Source organism: Apostichopus japonicus, chromosome 18 (assembly GCF_037975245.1).
Source record: "Apostichopus japonicus isolate 1M-3 chromosome 18, ASM3797524v1, whole genome shotgun sequence".
In the NCBI taxonomy this organism is placed as follows: domain Eukaryota; kingdom Metazoa; phylum Echinodermata; class Holothuroidea; order Aspidochirotida; family Stichopodidae; genus Apostichopus; species Apostichopus japonicus.
Window position 1 is genome coordinate 2,833,943 of NC_092578.1, and position 18,158 is coordinate 2,852,100.

Genomic DNA, 18,158 nt, shown 5'->3' on the forward strand with positions numbered 1-18,158 from the left:
TATACATATATATTTATACATATATATATATATACAACAACCTCAATAACACAATAAATAAATTATATAAAAAGAAAAGTCATTACCAATTATAAACTTATATTTGTCATTGTTTTTCTGTAAGAGGTTGGCCAAATCAGGACGAAACTGACGTATAGTTGACACTAACGGTCGGTACAAATAAATACGGTATTGAAGAATGCAGCATTTCTTTTACCTTTCAACTACTAGTCATTGTATATTTTCCACATTCGTACGGTAATCAATAAACCCGTCACCTTATCCATCTTTTGTTGTCACTTAAAGTCTTCCTCAAGAGGCTCCCTATTTTCAATTATTTTGCCTTGTGTTTATTTTCTTTATTTTTTGTCAAAAACAAAAATTCTCTCGTTAGCGATACAAATGTTATGACGTCACAGTTCAGGATCGTTCAAAATAATACGATTCTTACTGGAGCAATATTCAGACTTTTGAACCCCCTCCGGCAAAAAGGAAGTAAATTAAAAGCCAACCTGTGGAATGTTGTCAAAGAAATATAGACCAATACTGAATGCTCTCAAAGGGATTATTTATTCTCTCAAGCAGAGAAGGAATTGGAATGAGCTGGTAGAGATAATATTCTTATATACCCATAACTATCCAGATATCATAACTTGTGATATATGAAGTAAAAACATATAGGTTGTGCTCATTTTTCTCTCTGTCTCTCTCTCTCTTTTCTATATTAAAACAAAGGGTCATGACATATGGTTAATATTTTATGAAACTTAATAAAAACAAAATTATGAAAAACATCAGCGTCATTCGAATTTCAAGTACCAAGTAGCAAGTACCGAAAAAAATTACCACCCATTCGCTTAGGCTGGCCACGGGCCGTATAGGCCGACCGTGCTTGAGACTATAGTATTGATATTTACCGTGCACTCAGTATACCAAAAGGGCCCATGTACTCTTTACGGCCTGTTGCTCATTCATCTAGATATCCAGATAGGCCCCATCTACAATCTGCCGTCGGGGTCGCAACAATAGTAGTAAGCGCGGCTAGCTATGTAAGTGTGAGTGCCGTATCAGGGGCGCCTATAAAGGGATGCCGAATATCAAAGATTTCTCACCCAAGCCCAAACCATGGTTGGGCTTGACTGAATGTGAATTCTTCTTCGGGCCCATTTCTATTGCTGCACCGGGGCCCTGTTGCTCCTTGCTATGCGGTCATTGTTCCATTTCATTCTCAACAACCCGTTGCCAGGTCATTAAATATTAATTACATCTTAAATATGTAAATTAGAAAATATTAATCTTCTATGTTGTCTTCACTAGTGGGGTAGTAGTAATGATACTGAAAATAATCTACATTGAAAATAATGATCTAAAGTTAATAACTTAATATGAATTTAGCATGACGTAGCTTGGGAAAGAAAAATAATCAAACTCCTCTAAAATAGCTGCTTCGTTTTTCTTTTTCTTATTTAATTTCTAGCAAAATGCTGATCTTGGAACAACGAAGATATCTTGCCCCCTTTTTATGCTCACATTTGATAGAAAATCCTTATAAGCTATTATAGTGTTTATTACGTAATACTTAAACTTGCTTCAAGCACCGGTATACCCCTATGTATACATGCATGCCTAAACATTAACCGTGGACTTACTTTTATCATTATACACTCGTAATTTATGACATGTTCAACTCGTTACCCTTCTTTTCACAGAGCACAGATGGACATCTATATATTATAATGGTTGGCCTTGATTGCTCGAAATGGCCCCACTAATCGTAAATTTTATCGAAAATCTAAATGGAGATCTGAAGAAAATAAAAAAGCATTTGATGCCATCATTACACGAACGGATAGGTTCCAGGCATTAGATTTCTTCTAGAAAGAAAGCAGTTTGTCTATAGAAGTCATTTTGAGGAATTAAATCTTCTTTATCTGCTTGTTACCAAAATAAGGATGAAAATGATCGCTTTTTACGATTCAGCCTATAGTGTTACTTGTACCATTTCCATATGTGTGGTTTTTTTTTAATGATTCTTTTTTTATAAACCATTGTAAAGTAAAGTTAGTCAACTTTGAACGTGCTAATGGGAAGTATTAAAGAGGTTTTCCTCAGGGCAATTTATTAGCGAACACGGGTGATTGGATTGTTGTTTTGCAATAACCAGACAAAACCTCGCATGATATATTTATACTGTACGGTATAGACTTTTATTTACGTTCACCCGTGGCGATTATTCTGAAAATCACATGTTTTTGTGTGTTTGTTGCTCGGAGGAACGTAACATAGCCAATGTATTAATTCCGGCTATAAACGCAAATAGCACGCATAAATGGATTACATCATTTGCATAATGGATTTTAAATGTTTCAAAATGTTCATTGTAACTTTAAAGAGGTCATTCAAAGTCCTTGGGTCGAACTGGCCGATTTTCAGGAAGCCGTTTTTTTTCTTGTTTTGGTCACAAGTCAAAACACACAGACATCGAGAGGTGTTGTTGAAATCGTAAAAATTAGTATACTGAAATATTCCAAACTTTTGCACGGAATGTTTGTGAAAACATAACAAATTGTCACATTTTATAAATACAAAGGGCCCATTTGGTAAGTATAGGGGCCCACTTTTGACGCCGATGAAAAAAAGTGGCTGTTTGTTATTTTCTTGAAATCCATAGTTCTTCTTTCTTTTTTTCCGGAATAATCGATTGGAATGATATACTTGACTTATACCACTCGCTAAATGCTCGATGCTGATATTACTCTCCGTATAACACACAAACTACCAATCGTCGGAAGACCTTTCATAAAACATTCCCACATTCTTATCGTCCAAGTAACATTTATCTAATGTGTGGAAATTGACCACCCATGTACAAGTTTGATAAAACACCATAACACATCCGGTATATACATACAGAAAGGATTTTTCCTTCTTTTAATAAAAAAAAGTTCCTTCCATAAAACAAGAGATAAACACGTAACTATATGCAGGGGAAGTACATTAAACATTGCTTATAACTTTATGGGAATTACTTCTTCCGATATGTCTAAACAATTATAGACATCTTCCTTTGTAAATATATATATAAAAACGCATTTTTATGTGATAACATCACATTTATATTTATGTAAACGTCTCCGGTATATGCCTATATATAGAACATACCTCATATGGTGTCATGTATCACGTGACATAGTTTTGATAGAAGTGCAAAGATCTTCCTCAAATAAAAAATTGGGACAGTTTTCTGTTTCAGCAGTGTCATACATAAAATGATAGAGAATCTTTATTGACAGGCCTGTTTTACCCTAAACTCTGAAAACAAATGTCCGCCCTAAGAAACCAGGCACGGCTGAGGAACGTGCCCCTCATTTATGAAAGAAAAAGCCGACAGTTTCCCTTCACATTTACTAAAAATGCCCTTTTTGTTAGTGAAAAGTCCCCTTTTTTCCGTTTTTGTATAATACTAAAAAGACATCACATTTCACGTATAGTTGAAAAGAAGCCTATACCTTTGGTGAAATACAAATTTGTTAAAAACGTAGATGACAATTCTGTGCTTTTTTTTGTTCTTATGAACTGAAGTGACCTTTCTGGTACACATCCAACTTCCCCTCGCAATTCTTGCAGTCCCCCCCCCCCCCCTCCCACCGTCCCTCCTTAGTTTAACCTTCTTCCCCCTGCAGCCTCTGGATTTGTCTTTTGTAAACCAAGAATCCCAACAGGCCTCTATAACTGAACCCTCAAAACGTCAACAATGTTTACAAAATCTATACCGAGAATTACGGTTACCTCAAAATAATACAAAATAATAAAACAGTTTGATAATATTGATCAAACTAAGACTCTCTCCTAACATATGAATTTAAAGAAGCGAATAATTCTTTTATTTCATTCGAAATGAAGTAAATCAATCAATTCAAACCAATGCGTTTTATTACGCAAATCGTCATTGAGAAATCCTCAAGTTTATGAATATGTATAAGTTACTCGTTTTATGCAAATTTTCCATATTCTCGCTCGCAGTATGTATTCTTTTAATATTTTGATAGAAATTCCTTTTTCTTTCGTATTAATACTCTTATATATACAATGAAGCATTTCTGTGATAATAGGGTGATTTGAGCACTGTATTATCAATTAGGCTTAAATTTAAAGGGCATATCCAGATGAAAATACATTTATTCCTTCTAAGAAAGAACACTTTTCCGTCACATATATCCTCTATGAAGCAACATCGATTCCTATGGATGATTGCGAAGGGAGATGCGGATAATTCAATATTTTGCGTAGGAGTGAACCTTTAACATTCGGAGGCAAATTTAGCATAGGGTACTTTACGTTTTTAAATTAAAGTCATCTAAAACCTTAAAATAAGGAACGGGTCTAAATATGATACGCAATGTTTCTGTTATTCCAATGGGAGCAAGGATCGTTCAATGTTAACCCTATCAATACTTATTTTGAGAGTGATCATTAGTCTCCTTGACTGGGAATGGTACATGAAGAGAATACCATGAAATGGCAGTGTCAACCGTGACAGAGCTAACTTGTCTTCGACTTTCAGTATGTAATCTAATGCTCATGTACTATAATAACAAAACTCAGATTACATATACTGTATGTTCTGCTTCAAGAATCATATACGTCGTTACTCAATGAAAATAGAAAGGATTCAGCGTCTTTGAGTCAACAACTACAACGTTTCTTGAAGTTAATGCAACGTAGGGTATAGTAAACGGAGCTCACGCAACGAAAACAACAACAACATCAACATCAACAACAACATCAACATCAACAACAACAACAGCAAATCGCGTGAAACTGTTGAGACGAACCCTCAATAAACGCTCATTGATATATAACTTTTATATAACTTGATCTGTTTTAACATGATATTTTTTGTTTAAATATTAGTGTTGTTTGCTTCAGACAGTATTGAAACAGATGGCGCTCGATACTAACCATTTTAACCACCATTTTCACAGAAATTCTCTATTCGCTGGCCTAATCTGGGGATTACCAAGTTAGTACAAAACAAAATCGAAGTACGCTTAACATTTGACTGAACATAATGAACACAGACTGTCATAACAAGTTTAAAATTTATGATATAATGTTAATACTCGGAGTTGGATAGAAACACTTTGAAAAGTTCATGTTACTTTTTTAAACTTACTGTTATAAGAACTCACCAGTCTCAGTTCCAACTTCGCTATCATCTTATACAATTTGAAAATTGTCATTAATTTCCATAAAAACTTTCAGACAGGATGCGACCTCCCAAAAACAACTCATGTTGAGTGATTATAAAACCTTGTTTTATTAATATCTCACTCATCGTTATTATTCTTATCACATTTGTGTTTGGAGGATCTCAATATTTTTTTAATGTAGGTTATGTCTGAGGTCTTTATTTTCATTCGCTAACTTTATTCCTCTTCTTCTTTTTTTAACCGCGGGAGTCGTTCTTATTTATTGATGCAACGTACACCATTTTTAAGCCTAATATGACGATGGCCGTGCATGTCGGTAATCAATGATAGACCTTGACATTAATGTTCAGCTCAAACATAAAATACAACATTTCTGTCATCATTGTCATAGAATGTTCTCATAACGGCGTCACGTATCAACAATTTCAAGTGCCCCTCATATCGGAAACGGAGATATCAAACAGTGAAATGGAGACCCTTATCCCACTTAAAGAGAATTTCAGCCAGGTTTATACCCCGTTTACCTCCCCAAGTGCATCCGAGCCAGAGTCTACAAAGATAAATGTTTACTTTAAAGGGGTATTCCGCTGGCAGAAAATGTCAAACTAAAATATCTAACCACAGAAAAAAAAAGAATGTCCACACTGCTATAGTTGAAATCTCCCATCGCGATATTTCGTCCATAAACTTAGTTTGGATGAATGTAACCTAATTTGATAGGGTAAAGCCAATCCTTACTCCAGGGAGCGAATCACAGTAGGTGTGGCTGTGACGTCATCCTAGCAGGTTCTTCTTCAAAGACTTTATCATACTTTATTATACTCTTCTTGTTGATTTGTCTGTAATAAAATGTGATACCTTCATGACTTCTCAGTTATTATGTTCTCTGTATTGAGAATTGAGTTTTTCATTCAAATGCACCATTGGGGGGGGGGGGGCGGGTTAGAAACATTACTTTCCCAGGTGGATAAATGACTAAAATTATTTATATTGTGAAGCAAGAAACGTTTTCAGCTCAATTGATGACATCATTCAATATCATGTTGCCAGATGCATTTACAAAATATTTCCCAAATTTGGAAAAAACAAAAGTCATGTCTTTGCGATACAAAATTCTATGCAAGATATGATTTTGAACCCTAAATAAGTAGGACTTTCTACCGCATTTTGGTAGCGAAAAAATAGCTACAAACTTCAGCTACCGGAATATTCCTTTAACATTTGGATGCGTTCTCGCTTTCTTTAGTAACGATAAAGGTACCCCATCGTCATTAATCCAGAGGCTAGAAAAGGGGGTGGAGATACTAGTGAGACAGAAATTTGAGATGGATAATTTAAAGGAGAGAAGATTTTAGAATTCTAGACCAGTTGGTGGGTATAACATTACAATACGGAAGGCACCATAGAGGGGTTTGATTAGGAAGTTAGTTATCTGTCGAACTTAAAAAAGAAATACCTGAAGCCCATCCGCCGTACGCCAGAGAGATGATTTTATTAAATCTTTAATCCGAGGGCTATAGGTATTTAGGAATGAATGAATTACATAGCCTATTTGAACATGGATGGAGGCCATGGTAACCCAGCATGAACGCCGCTAAGGTGATCTTCTGCAGTATAGGCAGCCCATAAATTAATACCGGTCATATTAGACGAAATATATACCCCTGCGCATATATTTATATATATATATATATATATATATATATATATATATATATATATATATATATATATATATATATATATGCATAAAGGCAATACATAACGCATATACTGTGCAACGTCAATGACTTATTAAAGGCGATTCGCTAGTATGTAAGTTTAAATCTGCTCATGTTGAAGTTATACAATATGCCAAATGTTTGGATATGTTGCTGAAATTGTTATCTTTGATGGGTCATTACGCAATCAATTCAAAACAGCAATTATAAGAATAATAGTGTTGTTTACAAAATTGTCTATTTCAGTTTATTTCGTTTTGGTTTTTGTGCTTTTGATAAATTAAATATTAGAAAGCATTTGTTTATCAATCAAAACGACTGGACAACAAGTTTAGCATACGGATAAACTCATAACACCACACAAATCTATATTAGAGAATGTAAGAAGTTTATATATGCTCACAAAAATATGTTATTAATGTATTGCAAATGTTTGTTACATATTAGTGGGGGCTGATATCGTCATCCATTTGCGAACAACAGTAGTGAAAAGAATTGTGCATTAAGGAAAAGTTCAAAGCAACGTGGGTAACAATTCTTCCAGTTAGTACCTTTGACTTAAAGGAGCTTTCCAGACAATTTATATCTGTAAACTGCGGATGTCTTGAGAGGAAATGAGAAATCTACACCATCAAAAAGCTGATCAGACTTTTGCGGTTGGTTGGACTTTTACTTTTACCAAATATTATACTAAATCTTTCTCAGTGGTAATATTGAACCAAAGCAAACTAATCGTGTCTGATATTTACAAGTTCATATTCAAGTTTTAAAATGAATATTTTCTTTTCTTAACAACTGTTACAAAAAAAATTCCATTCCATTTCTCATGGGAATTGCCGGAATGGGAAATGATACGGATTAAATGTTGTTGATATTACCAAGTATGCATAAAATACCAAAGATAAAATCTCTTTTTCTACGAAGTGTGACTTAGCACAGGTTGCAAAACCGACAATCCCTTACATCTGAAATCACATTCCCATGGGCCAGATGGATGTACCGTTTGATTACATTTCCGATCATGTTCAATAGTACAGCTGTATAGATTTGGTAACATACATGAAAACGAGTATAAAAGCCCCACCCTCCCCTCCCCTAATATATTGACGCCTTTTTTAATCAAAGCAGAAAGCAGCCAAGCAATTTGGCGGTTAAATAATAATAATAATCATCATCATCATCATCATCATCATCATCATCATCATCATCATCGTCATCGTCAACGTCGTCGTCATCGTCATCGTCGTCGTCATCGTCATTATAGTAAGAATAATGATGACGACGACGACGACGACGACGACGATGACGATGACGATGACGATGACGATGATGATGATGAGAATGACAACCATCATAATAATAATAATAACAATAACAATAACAAAAATAATAATAATAATAAAAAATAATAATAATAATGATGACACGCTTAAGCGACCACGAATGTTGGTGAAGCCCTCATGGGCTGATGGATTACATCTATCACGTCAGGTGGCTTCCAATTTTGGAAGCTACTCAATTTAGAAAGTCATTTCAGATGGGAAAACCTTAGATTGTTCTTGGATGTAAAACCCACCTTATGACCCGGCCGTGGATTGAAACCCCGAACCTACCGACTGCTAAGCCTCATATAGCTTCAAATGCCACCGCGTTCATCCACTCGGCCACAGCACCGGATAACTTCTCCGCGTTAACAAAGAAATATTCATGTTTTGGTAATGTTGTCAATGTTTCTTCTGTAGCCGTATGTGTCTAAATTGTATATATTTATGATTTTATTTCTCTTATTTTGGCGTCATCCCGGGACAAACAATTATGTCAATATAATTTCGTTAGTTTAGCTCCATTTTGGGGGGGAATCGGGAGGATATGACTTATGCAGAGAGAGTGAGAGAGAAATATTTAAAAAACCTAAGAACGAAAAAGAAAGAAAAGAAAAAACTCGAATCTACTGAAACAATATTCAAAATTTAGAGGGAAATTCATGACAACTCATTGACATAAAATTTTATTTTATTCTACAAGAAATTATCTCCGAAGCTATATATGGAAATACCTTGATGCTGTTATTAAATTTGTTAACTAGCCCAAAGCTGTTAGACAGTATTGTCCTAATTTAACTATCATGTTATTAGATAAACTGTCAATAACATTACATCAGCCTCGTTTTAAACTTTTATTCCTGTTTTTCTTTCTTTCTTTTTCGAGTTAAATATTATTTCGAGTTTTCTGTCCTTCCTTCTGATTATGTTCGAAAATATGACAAATTCAAGAAAAATGTCTTTTTCAGACTTATGTTCCCTCATGACGGAGTTAAAGAATACACAATGGTATATTCAAACTGATTGTATCACTGTTTTGCGTTTGCCTGTCAATTTCTGTGAATTTAAAGCTACGTCTTTACCTAACGTTACTCGAAGATAAGATAACATTTAACCTTTCTAAACATGTTGGTTGTCGCCAATAGAGCGATAATCATCGAGCAAAAAACTATCAAGTTGTCCAGTTACATCTAACTATCAAACAAGCTTGAATGCATCTTAACGTTCATTCCATACTCGTCGGAGCTAAACCAGGAACGTAAACCAAATACATGAATGTGTTAACGAAGAAAGGGAGGGGATAAATGGATGATTTCATCAAAAGACCGTTATATTCTGTGATCATGATTTGGAAAACGTTCGAGGGGACGGGAGGGGATGTGGGTGGAGGGGGGGGGGTCCGGGGATGGAAGAATAGATCAAATGGAAGTCAACATTTCATGGACTTCAACATACCGTAGGTACCGAAAGACAAACAACGCTGTTTGGATTACAGACAAGCAAAAGAAAAGTTGATTATTATCATTTATCGCGATTTACAAAATGGTAACTTACTGAATCACGTGATTACAGAATGGCAAATACGAATGTGTAAAAATATAAAAAAGTAAACATTTTCTTTTCAATACAGCAGGGTTCCTCGAGAAGAGTTTCCGTGTCTTTTATATGATTTTCTCTTGGGGGGGGGGGGGGCGGGGGGTTGTCCGAAAATCACATGGGAACACAAGGTGTATTTTGTTCACGTTTCCTCGTTGTCTGTGTCGTAATAAGAGAAATAGAACCGGGTCCTTGCACTCGATAAACTAGGTCAAAAACGATTGGAATACGACTACTACTACTACTAAACAAAACCCCCCCAAAAATCACAATTCGTCATATTTGTTATGAAGACGTACTGAAGGATTGTCTTCCAATTAATACAGCTTATATTAATATGTTGTATACATGAGCCTGTAGAGGTTCAAGTAATATATACTTCCATTGCGGGTTTCAATTCTTTGTCGACCAATGAAAATACAAATTGCTATAGACATAAAATGACACTGACTGTAAATTTCCTTCGGGACGTAACGGAGATAGATCAAATTAAATACGCAAGGGGCAAAATGGTCAAATATAGCTCATAAAAATTAACCAAAATGGAATGACTGTGTTAAAGCTACACACACACACACACATATATATATAAATATATATATATCTAAATATATATATATATATATACATATATATGTGAATATATTTATATATACATACATATATATATATATATATATATATATATATATATATATATATATATATATATATATATGTGTGTGTGTGTATACATATATATGTGTATATATGCCTATATGGATTCTACTGGTTACCGTACTTTTACGGATTAAAACAGAGTTTTGTGTAAAATCTTATAGTGATACCGTTTCATAATGCTCTTTAGTTTCGATGCTTCATGTTTCATATTAAATAATCACTTTATTGTATATATTTTTTTATTTTACAAAATAAAGTAATCATCGGTCAAAACTTACGTAGTTATCTTTAAATGTCTTCAGTCTTGACCCAAAACATACAGAATGCTACAGTTATTATAATTTTTTTTTAAAAAGAACTTCCCTTATGGTGTTGACTCTCCAATTATTCATCTCTTTTTTTCTTTCTTTTTTATTCCTTTTTTTTTTGGTGATGTTAAATTGGTCTTATGATAGGTCTAGTTATAATTGCTTTAAGGGTCAATAGGAAAAGGATGATTCTTGAAGTTTAACCACGGGTGACCTGAAAAATGGATTTCTAGCATATTGTGTGAGGAATACTGATTATCTTTAATTATGTGTGGGTGTGTGTGTTTGTGTAGCGCACTTGTTTTGTATTCTGACTGAGGACTGAGGAATCCAAGGTCCTCAGACGTCATTTGAAAAGAATCACTATGTCCTCAGAAGAGTTCTATTGTTTTGTCTATTGGTAACGTATACATGTATACGTGGATTTGAACATGGAATAAAAGACAATGCGGTCCCCATTCTGAATGTAAAACACACCTGTGCATGTGCGTGTATATATTTGCGTATAACGATATGACTGTGCCGTGTGTTAGATGCCTCTTTTCACATTCCAGTCCCACTAAGTTGTCCTGTCAATCATTCTAAAATAAAGTATGAAAATAACTTTGACAATATTTTGGAAAATAAAACCAATTATTTATATTCAAACCAAATGTAACTTATACATTTATTGTTGAAATATTTCTGTGTCAAAACACCATGCATGTTCAATCTAATATTAGCTATTACCGATTATGACATGACTAAGCTTAAAATATCGCAGTTGATCGTCTTACAGCGAAGGTTTGTCTCTTCCACTAAAACCATCAGATACCATTCTCTGCTTGACGTGTGTGTGCACATAATCATCACCAACCAAGCAGGGGTATTCAAAACCGCATTGCTAACCTCTTGCGATGAGAAGCAAGAGGGAAAGATGAAGGGAATATAAGCGTCACACATTTATACACCAGACTTTCAATTAAACTTTTTTTGATCTTTAGAAAACAGAAGAAGAAAATCAATCGCAAATCTTTAGCTTACATGATAGAGATTTTTGTAATGAATACCTTCCCCTAAATGCTTTAAGGTAATCTTGTTCCGATTGGAAAAATCTTAGGACTTACAAAGTCGCGCATTATGCGACTGCCATTTTGTCCCTGTGTGACGTCATAGAGGTGAACCTTGGGAGGTGCGGAATGTTTTACTTTTGCTTATTCTTTCATATATTAATTTTTCCTATTTTCAGAGGATTGTAAATATTGTTAACACCGGAACGTATGCCAGTATACTTCCGTCATGATAAGATCTTCAAAATAATTTAAGATTCAACATTTAAAACTTCGGCTCTATTATATGCCACAAGTAAATATGTTGTAATTGAATCAAGTAAACCATGAAAAACTTCAGTTTACAGTCTTGTGTGTGAATGAATATTGACAATTTATATCTCTCAAATGGAATAAGCTTTTTTCTTGGTTGTTTGGAGAAGTTGTTCGCCAGGAGTACATCTATAATATAAACCAATAAGAAAGGTTTTATTTGTTTTTTCATCCTCCTCATCCGCCCACCCACCCCTCCTCCAATTTAAACCAAAGAATAAGTTCATTAATAAAAATCTATGTACTCTCCAGCCAATCTTGCGGATATGTCTATCATCAGTAACAGACATATATAGAGCCCCATGGCGCTATTTTACAAGCATGCGCCCTCCAACATGCAAATTAATTAACCAACTTTTGTCATCAGAATACAAAGTGAAATGGCGGCATGATTCTGTTCATCAAAATCATATGCCGCTGCTTGTTGATTTGCAAGTATAAAAGGAAAGTAAAAAAAAAGAAGAAAAAAATCCATTCTTTAAAGTGTCAGTTTGGTGACGAAATGTTCCCAGTGCAAATTAAAGAGAACCCCAAGGGTATACTTGTCAAAAACTTGCCAATCAACTGCCTCAATTAAAAGCAATCTTTGTGTTTCATTAGTAAAATAACTTTTTTGCTACACCGAGCTGAATAAATTGTCTTTTATGTATTCAAGTTATAATAATTTGGAAAGCAATTTTTTTCCGAAAGCTTTATAACTGACAGATTCTAACTGTATAATTTATAAGCTATTTATACATCAAAAAAACTATAAAAGAAGAAAAAACAGCAACATAAAAATATGGTTTCAAACACTGAAAACAATGGAAGTATAAAAATGATTTTCATCGTATTCAATCATTATTTTCGTGGTTAACAGTTTCAATTTTTTTCTGAACCATAAATATTTTAGTTTCAGCTTCCGTTTTTACAGCCTGTACATTCGTATATCATTGTTTGATTGGTCAAGGGTCATGAGAATAACTACGTCCAATGTAGCTGGCTCGTGGTTAGACCAGGGAGTTCCATAACAACTCCCTGGTTAGACCATCGCACTGCATCTCAATCTATCATCCAATTGTTATTCTTTCCCTGGAGGTCTCTGGACCAGCCAGGACAGACTATACTCTTGTGCTATTTTAATTGGAAGTGTTTTTATGCAACTGTCAATGCACGGGCATTTTAATGGATAATTCATCAAGTTATACTGTTGTCAGTTGAGGAATAAATCTGGCCTATATATGTATAAATATTAAATAGCCTCCTTCGCGTCAACCTTTTTATAAATATCTTTGTATAAATATCTTTATAAATTTAAGATGGTGGTCGTACTCACCTCCAAACCGTTTATATCACAACAATATTTAGTTGAAAAAAAAACAATACTACGAAAAGTTTTGATTTGACCAGAGGAAAGCCCAAAATCGACCAATCACCTACTGACCTCCATAGATAGGTCGACTATCCATTGTGTATTTTGCAAATGTCGATGTTTTTGAAACGTTTGCAAATTCCCGGACAAGAAAAAAACAAAAAAAGGTTTCGGATCACTTGTCTTATTAAAGAGTGAGGGAGATGTATTTCACATATATACATTGTCGGAATGCCTCTCTGCATAGTCCACGTTCTTCACTCTACGGGGATCCCTGGGCGAAAACCACAATGTTTATTACATTAATTTGACGCCTTCGTCTTCTTTAAAGAGAAATTTGATATAACTTATTTCGGAGACTTCCGAAAGGAATGATATGCCAGCAAAAGAAAAAAAAATGAAATGAAATGAAATTGACTCGAGCCAATTGGCGAGTATTGGGCTATATGCAGGCTCGCGGTTGTGCTATTGTAATATAGTATACAGTTCATTCACCGGGCAGGTATACTATAAGGAGTTATGATTTTGGAATAACTGTGAAATTTGTCGATTATCATTATTAAAGAGGGTTTTTATTGATAGTTATTTATATAACACTCTAATTCCAACCAGTGGGTATTCACTCTTTGATAAGTGCGCCCACAATTATGACCAATCTTTGGAGGAGTGATTTTAATCTAATCCTTAGATTGAAATCTAACAAATTTATAGGTTATATAGAGTGAGCACAATTGGCACAATATTACTTTTAAGAATGCAAAATATATGCAAATGAAATATTATTTCTGTTCTGTTTTACTTTTTTTCTCTCTTCAAATATGAATTCTTGCCAAGTCAAACTAAAATTCAACTCTCCTTATGAATTCCTTTTCTCTTTTTTTAAATTTAATTTAGCTTCTATTTAACGCAATCCAGTACTGTATAAAAGTTCGTCTATCAGAACAAGACGGAGGGGGGGGGGCACAATAAGTCGAAATATTTTCGATAATATCAAATGTCATCGTTCAATTAAAGTAATGGCCCTTTTAATCAAGTGCAATATTTCTCCCACTTAAAAAAGTTGATTTTCATATACTGTTCCGCGAAGAACCTACCCCCTCAGAATACGCCTGCTTTCAGTCGACATTTTGATCTTTCCCGTTTGAGACACTGGCGGCTTCTTTCATTTAATTTACGATATCTAGTTCTGTCTTTTACTGTAATAGTCACAATTCTGGGTAATGAACTGACTATACCAAAAAAAAAAAAAAAAAATAACTTTCATTATCAGAGAGAGAGAGTGAGGGGTGGAGAGCGATCGAGCTATCAGAGACAAGCAGTCTTCCTGTCGCCTTAGAATTCATCTCCTAATAAATTCTCAACAACTGGCAATAGTTCTAAATTACCAACAATTTTATTGATGCTAAGAATTTTTCGGCTGAAGTCACGGGGTAGACAGGCGAGGGGCAAGAGTTCGTCTTTTAATTTGATGTTAACTGTCGGTTTGAATTCAAGTACTTTTCTGGACTGCATGATAATAAAATAAAAAATAATGTTATATAGCTCGCTAATAGTTGTTGGTCCTTGCAGCATACCGCAATTACAAAACCCATTTTGTTGTTGCGGCTCGTTGACGAAATAGAGGGCGCTCGACGGAGACTTTTGGACTACAATCTTACAACCGATTGTGTCATGTCCTTTATAATTGAAAGAGACACAAATCCAACCATCATCTATAACTTATATGACAGAGGTCTATGGGATGACCCCCCCACCCCTCCTCAACAGCTAAGAATTATCTTGCTTTGTTTGGGTGATATTATATTGTTAAAAGTTAAAAACGTCCAGAGGCGGTCATTTTGTAAATCTGTGATATCATGATAGCGCCATTATCATCTGAAAACTTGTACTTTCTTTTTGTTTCATTATTCAAACTTTCAAGATATATTGTTAGCAGTGCTGATACTGTCATAATGTCATCTTTAGCTAATGTTAAGAGCTTCAATATTTTAGATTCAGCATTCGCAAAACTCATCTCCATCACAGAAAATAAACATGCTAGTAAATCAAGATGAACACATACAATTGAAGCAAATCTGTTGTCATGAAGTCATACGTAGACTTGAGTAAGTCTTCAGCAGTTGTGTGTGAAGGAATATCAAAGTGGTGATGCGTTTCATTTTATTACCCTTTAAGGGTATCATGAAAATGAACACATATTATTCCTTATCCCATATTTCAGCCACTCCCCCTAATTAAGCCGGACGTCGCGCAGTAGCCCCCTGACGCCCTCCACCCTCATCAGGCATGGGTGTATACCTCATGCTGGGTCATATTGCGTATATGTCATACGTTATAGCCATAAGTTTGTGAATATATATTTGGTGTTTGTGAGATGAAGCTGAAGTTATATTAACAGTAGGATATATAAGAAGACTCAGATGTGGGAACTGTAAAACTGACTGCGAAGTATAAAGGCACAGCGACCTCTATTTCATGATAGCTATCGTGGAAGACGGTACAGTTTGATATAGTTCATCAATATCCAATCTTTGGTGTAGATATGTGTTAGTATACAAACACCCCCACCCTACCCCCCCCCTCTTCAACCCCACCACCAACCCATCGGTAGATTTGAATTGCGGGCCGCTTATTTATAATTACCTGGTCTGTTATCAACCAGCACGCGTTCTTATAGAGTATTTCTGGACTACACTGAATCACAACACGAACTATAAAATTGCGTTTCCATTTTGTTGTCAGTAGATAGCCTATGTGCACATTAAGCAACTGAACACATGAACATCGCGGGTTATAACCTGCAAGGAACGTCAAACGTTTTTTTATCATACTTTTATAGGTTAATTGAAGATCCTGTGGATTAATTGGTTACTATTTATTGACTGTCAATATTCATAGAACTTGTATTCCAAAGCCTCTGACACAATTCGATAAGGGAGTTGTTACAAGAGTTCAGACGATCCACCGGGACAAATAAAACAGGCAAACCTATCAAAGTGCCTGGTTTGGAATGCCTCCGCATGGAATCGTGCGATAGAACTATACATCTCAACAACCTCACTAATTATCTTAGCCTATAATCTAGAATAAAATTACACTTCACTGAACTAATTTCTTTTATACAAGGATTATCCCAATGAAGAGGTTCTTGGTTTATAAATGTGGGTTATCATATATAAAAGCCAGTGGCACATGTAATAGGATCGCACACTGAACAAAACTTATTTGATAACAGTATAACATCACGGAGATAAAAAATGAATCCATGACCAAATAAACCGTACTTTGTCCAGTCAGTTCATGTTGTGACATGTAGTACTATTAAAGACATGCACAATTACCCCCCCCCCCACCATCATGACAAAAAATGTGGATTATCTTTAGTCCGGCACGGGACGACGGACTGGGGGGGGGGGTGTCATGACCCTAACATTTTCCACATCAATTGTTTTCACGCGAGCATGGTGCCGCCACTGTCGGCAATTTTACTACCGCTGATAAATCGGTCTGATTCCTCCCCCCCCCCCCCCCACACACTCCCCATCTCAACCATGTGTCGAAGTTGTGTAGTGAGTCATAGGTCACAATAGTTTTTCATCTGTGTACCTGTTTACAAACTGACTAATTACAACTGTCAGCCTGTATAATAATAACAATGACTGTCTTCAATTTTGCTAATTCATTCTGTAGTTGCTTCTCTCCCTGGTAGCCCCCCCCCCCACCCCACTATGCTGCCCTCATACTACTCTCGGTAGAAGGTTTTACGAATGAGATTCTGCCAACAGTATATACACCGTGTAAAGTGTACTATAGGCTTCAATGTAATACGAAGAAATATCTCTACTTACCATAACAAACGCAGGCACGTCGTCTGCTGGACTTCTGCTAGTACGTCTGAAGATACGAACAGTGTATACTATATACGCTGATACCACAATATAGTGTGACGTTTCTTCAGTTCATACAATTTAATGCAAAGTTTTCGATGGATACGTTAAAACAGTAATTTTCCTTTGAAGTATAATATTTAGCATACTGTTTTCCTTTTTAATATCTGGCATGAAGAAACATAGGCTATGCGTAAAGTTTAGTCCAAGACCACTTGTTTCCTCCTTTAAGTTGTCCTTTAGCCAGCAGTTCCAAGTATATATGTCTATATTGTTCGTAGAGTAAATAAAGTCCATTAGTTGATACAGAGTTAGACTTTGCTAACATTCCTTGTCCTACAATGGAGTATAGGTTTCCGATCTGTCACCCGTTTTGAAAAGAAAAGACCTTCCATGGCTTAATTAGCATAAATACAAAAGAGTCCTGTCCACTTAAAATATTTTTGAAGCAAGTCTAAACAAAATGGATTAAGAACTATACAAACGATTGATAAAACGACTTCAGTAAGTACAAAATAAATGACACGAGGTGTTATAACGTATACTGGTATGTTTCTTAAGAACTGAGTCCTTGTACGTGTTTGAACTAAACCTATAAAAAAAAACTTCGTTCATCATTTCCAGAGGCATTTACATATGTTTGCTTTGTCTGCAATGATGTGAAATAAGAGAAGGTACAACATGCCACATGGATGGAAGCAACTATAGTTGGACGAGAAGACAACCTCTTTCTATCGCA

The 18,158-nt window shown here is 35.2% G+C and overlaps 1 protein-coding gene across 2 annotated transcripts in view; it reads right to left on the reverse strand.

Annotated features, from left to right (window-relative positions):
- Positions 1 to 17,650, reverse strand: part of LOC139958521 (PDF receptor-like) — a 97,813-nt gene extending 80,163 nt beyond the window's left edge. Inside the window, exon 1 of one of the 2 annotated variants that reach the window (XM_071955637.1) lies at positions 17,381 to 17,650. The gene's annotated coding sequence lies outside the window, so the exon portion shown is untranslated. The remainder of the gene's footprint in view (positions 1 to 17,380) is intronic. The other variant, XM_071955633.1, reaches the window with a different exon arrangement.
- Between the last annotated feature and the right edge of the window lie 508 nt (positions 17,651 to 18,158).